The sequence below is a fragment of the Macadamia integrifolia genome, chromosome 9 (assembly GCF_013358625.1).
Source record: "Macadamia integrifolia cultivar HAES 741 chromosome 9, SCU_Mint_v3, whole genome shotgun sequence".
NCBI classification, from domain to species: domain Eukaryota; kingdom Viridiplantae; phylum Streptophyta; class Magnoliopsida; order Proteales; family Proteaceae; genus Macadamia; species Macadamia integrifolia.
In genome coordinates this window covers 34,130,579-34,135,194 of record NC_056565.1, presented here as the reverse complement: position 1 = coordinate 34,135,194, position 4,616 = coordinate 34,130,579, and the positions used below count along the sequence as shown (strand labels likewise).

The following is a 4,616-nucleotide window of genomic DNA, read 5'->3' as shown; positions in this document are numbered from 1 at the left end:
TAATTTCAGTTGTTACATTATTGCTATCCCTTTTTCCCAAGGTTCATGGCTAGGGTATGTGTTGGCTTTGCCCCTCCTAGCTATAGAACCATCAATTTATTACTTTTATTGTAATTGTCTCCCTTTCCTTAAAGCCAAGTAGAGTAACCCTTGCAAGAGTGACTCTATGGTCAAGTAGGGAAGCTCATATTATGAAGCATCCCTCGGACTAAGTACAGAAACCTACTTGTGAGTCTCTCTCTAGCTTTATCCCCTTTCGTTTACTTTATTTTTATTTCAGCATTTTTTTCCTTTATTAATTTTTTTAATTGCTTGGGTTTTTTATTTTCAGTTATTTATTTATTTAATTTTAATTGCGTGGCTTGCGTCTTTAAATTCTTAGATGACGAATGGTTAGGACGTTATTTTAGATACATATGTTTAGGATGGTAATTAGAATTAGATCACAACCATTAATCGGTTCACTTTCGCATTATTAAAAGAAATAAAAAAATAAAGTGGCTACTCTCCCTGTGTTCGACCCGTAGCTACACTGATCCGTACGCTTGCGGTTACATTTTAAATCTCAAACAAGTTTTTGGCGCCGTTGCGTGGGAGACAGTTCCATGTTATTTTTCACTTTCTTTTGGTAAATCGGAGTGCTTTGTTTGCTTTATTTTATATTTTTCCTTTTCTTTTATTGAATTCCTGAGAAGAACAACTTGCAATAATAGTTGTATCAGTGGAGGTCGCCATGCCTCACAGTATGATAAAGGCAGGTTTCGCCCTGTAGCAGTACCTCAGGAATTGACCTGAGCAACCTCGGATCCCTGCCAGTAAGCTCCCAAAATGCCAAAAAATAAAAAAATAAAAAAAAATCATTAAAAAAAAAGTTTTGCTATCCATTCTTTTGTGCTTGTCTTACTTTAATTGTGGGTAGTTTTCTATTACATGAGTGTTAGGTGGGTACGTAATACTAAGAATTGGTTAGAAAGAAGAGATGCAACAAGTAGTGACCCTATACGTTTGCTCTCTTTAAAACCCTTCAATATGGGAGACCAACAGCAAAACCCTTCACCTAAATCTCTGAAAGATAGGTTCTACCTTGCTAGAATAGCCCAACCTTCCTGCATAGTTCTACCACAAGCCCAGGGCAATAATTTTGAACTCAAATCTCAATACATCACTATGTTGCCCCACTTCTATGGGTTGACCTCTGAGGATGCATACCTATTTATAAGGAAATTTGAAGAGTTATGTGTTCTAATTAAGATCCAATCGCTTTCTGATGATGCTGTTAAGCTTAGGATTATCACTTTTGCATTGAAAGACCAAGCTAAGAAGTGGTTGTATGGGTTACCCACAAATTCCTTAACCTCATGGGAATAGTTCACAGTTGTCTTCCTTTAGAAGTTTTTCCCAACTCATAAGACCAATAAGCTTATAAGTGATATCCTTCAGTTTAGGCAAAAGCCTGGTGAGTCATTTTCCAAACTTATGGAGAGATTTAAGGATCTACTCCAAGAATGCCCTCACCATGGCCTAGACCTATGGCATTTATGTCAAATAATTTATGAGGGTATTGATTACCCAACTAAACAAATGATAGATTCTATGTGCCCTGAGGGATTCACAACCTTTACAGATGAAGGAAAGGCATGAGAATTCTTACTTGAATTAGCTGACAAAACTAGTGAGTGGGAATCAACCCAAGAGAATGAAAGAACCATAGGAGGAAAAGGACATTTTGTGGATGGGATAGTAGCCAAGGAATCCCATTTGGATAGCCTAATCAAGAGAATTGAGGCTATTATTCCTAGAGAGCCATCATCAATCAATTTGGTTAAGATTTGTGCTTGGTGCCAGTCCCCTGGACATCTCATAGAAGAATGCCCCAACACCTCTGGGGGTACTTCTAATGATAGTGTTAATGCCTTATACCAGAATAATCCATATAGTAACACCTACAATCCAGGATGGAGAAATCACCCAAATTTCTCTTGGAATCAGGACAACCAAGCAGGACCTTCCAATTTCCATAATCAAGGTAAACCTGGACTCCAAAGGCCTCCCTTTGCACAATAATCTTTTTCCCAAAATACTTTTCCTAGGTCAAATGTAGGACCTCAGGCTAGTTTTCCTAAGGCCCCTCTCCTATCATCTTATCAGCAACCCCCTTGGTTTACCAACACTGGAGAGGCATGTAGAATAAGTGACTTGGAAAAAAATATGGCCCTCCTCATGACAAGCTATAAAAATCTTATGAGAGAACTCAGTCAAGTTGTTTCAATTATGCGTGAGAGGGAGAAAAGAACTTTACCCAGTCAACCAGAGCCTAACCCTATGCATCATCAGCCTGTTAGTTCATAAACATCAACTAATGCACCACTAAATATAGTACAAGGTCAAACCCAACAAGGGCCCTCTAATCAATGCAATGTTGTTTATGCCCTTAGGAGTGGTAGAGAGTATCAACAGAGCATTCCTAAATCTTCCCCATCTATTACTCCTATTAACTCTCCTTCAGTTGAGGACACAAGTGTGCCACTTGTTCTAAGTTTGTCTAATGAACCTAAAGATTCTTTTGAAACTAAAGATGATTTGATTGAGGAAACCAAAAATGATTCTTCTGAAAAAGGGAAAATCCCTAACAGTTCTTATGTTCATCCTATCCCATTTCCTAATCGCTTGGTACACCAAAAGAAGACTACTTCCATGGATAAAATTTTAGAAGTCTTCAAAAAGGTAGAAGTGAACATCCCTCTTTTGGATGTCATATCCCAGATCTCCGCCTATGCAAAGGTACTGAAAGATTTGTGTACTCACAAACGTATCACTAGTGTGCCCAAAAAGGCATTCTTGACAGGTAACATTAGTTCCATAATTATCAACCTATAGCAGCCAAGTATAAGGATCCAGGGAGCCCTACTATATCCTGCGTCATAGGCAACACCCACATTGAGCATGCCTTACTTGACTTTGGCGCAACTGTGAATCTTTTACCTTACTATGTGTACAAGCAACTTTGATTGGGAGAATTGAAAGCCACTGGAACTACTCTTCAGTTGGCAGATAGGTCTATTAAGATTCCTAATGGGATGGTTGAGGATGTCTTACTAAAGGTGGGGGAATTTATTTTCCCTGTTGATTTCATTGTGTTAGATATCAAGCCCTTCTCAACCAAGGATGAGATCCCAATAATTTTAGGAAGACCATTCTTGGCTACCAGTAATGCATTAATCAACTGCCAGAATGGTTTCCTAAGATTTTCTTTTGGTAACCAAACTATTGAGTTTAACATGTTTAGGATAGGCAAGCAACCCCATATGGAAGAAGAGATCAATATGCTTGAGGATTTTCTACATTTTTCTGATGATTTAGTTACCAACTTTGATATTAATTTTGATTCAGAATTCCAAGAGTGTATGGATGAGTTGGATGATGATAGTGAAAATTTCTTTTCTGAAGTCTTGAGTGTTCACACACCTGTGGAGCCCTTAGGACCCCTTTACAATTCCATTCCCAAACCTTCCATAGTTGAGCCCCCTAAGCTAGATCTTAAGGAGTTGCCATCTAATTTGAGGTATACTTTCTTAGGGCCTGACCAGACTCTCCCTGTAATAATTTCTTCAAATTTGACTTCTAGCCAAGAAGAGGAGTTACTTAAAGTGTTAAAAGATAATAAGGAAGCCCTAGGTTAGACCATGGTTGATATCAAGGGTATAAGCCCTTCTATTGTGCAACATCATATACATCTTATGGAGGATTCCAAACCATCCACGGAACCCCAAAGAAGAGCTAACCCAATGATGATGGAAGCCATTAAGAAAGAGATCCTAAAGTGCTTGGATCATGAAATAATTTATCCTATTTCTGATAGCCAATGGGGAAGCCCAGTTCACGTAGTGCCTAAGAAGTCTGGTGTGACTGTAGTTCCTAATGCCAACAATGAACTAATTCCAACCCGTGTCCAATCAAGGTGGAGAGTGTGCATAGACTATAGGAAACTTAATGTGGCAACCTGGAAGGACCACTTTCCATTGCCATTCATTGACCAGATGTTAGAGAGGTTAGCTGGACATGAATACTATTGTTTTCTTGATGGATATTCTGGCTATAACCAGATCCCAATTGCTTTAGATGACCAACATAAGACCACTTTTACATGCCTATATGGAACATTTGCTTACAGGCATATGCCCTTTGGGCTTTGCAATGCCCCTGCTACGTTCGAACGATGTATGATGAGCATCTTTTCTGACATGGTCAAAAAATTCTTAGAAGTATTTATGGATGACTTTTCAATTCATGGGAATTCTTATTCTAAATGTCTTCATCATCTTTCCCTAGTTTTGAAAAGGTGCATATCTAAGAATTTGGTTTTGAATTGGGAGAAATGCCATTTCATGGTTAAATCTGGTATTGTTTTAGGCCATGTAATATCCAAGAAGGGAATTAATGTAGATAGAGTCAAAGTGGATTTAATTGATAATTTACCACCTCCTCAATCTGTTAATGACGTCCGATCTTTTCTAGGGCATGCAGGCTTCTATAGAAGGTTTATTAAGAACTTTAGCCAGTTTGTCCGACCTCTCACTTCATTACTTGCCAAAGATCAAACTTTTGATTTTTCTAAA

At 38.3% G+C, this 4,616-nt stretch overlaps 1 non-coding gene across 1 annotated transcript; it reads right to left on the bottom strand.

Annotated features, from left to right (window-relative positions):
- Positions 1 to 1,416: 1,416 nt before the first annotated feature.
- On the bottom strand, positions 1,417 to 1,523 carry LOC122090243. Its single transcript, XR_006143484.1, has one exon. It is a non-coding gene; the product is annotated as a small nucleolar RNA R71 (small nucleolar RNA).
- Positions 1,524 to 4,616: the final 3,093 nt, after the last annotated feature.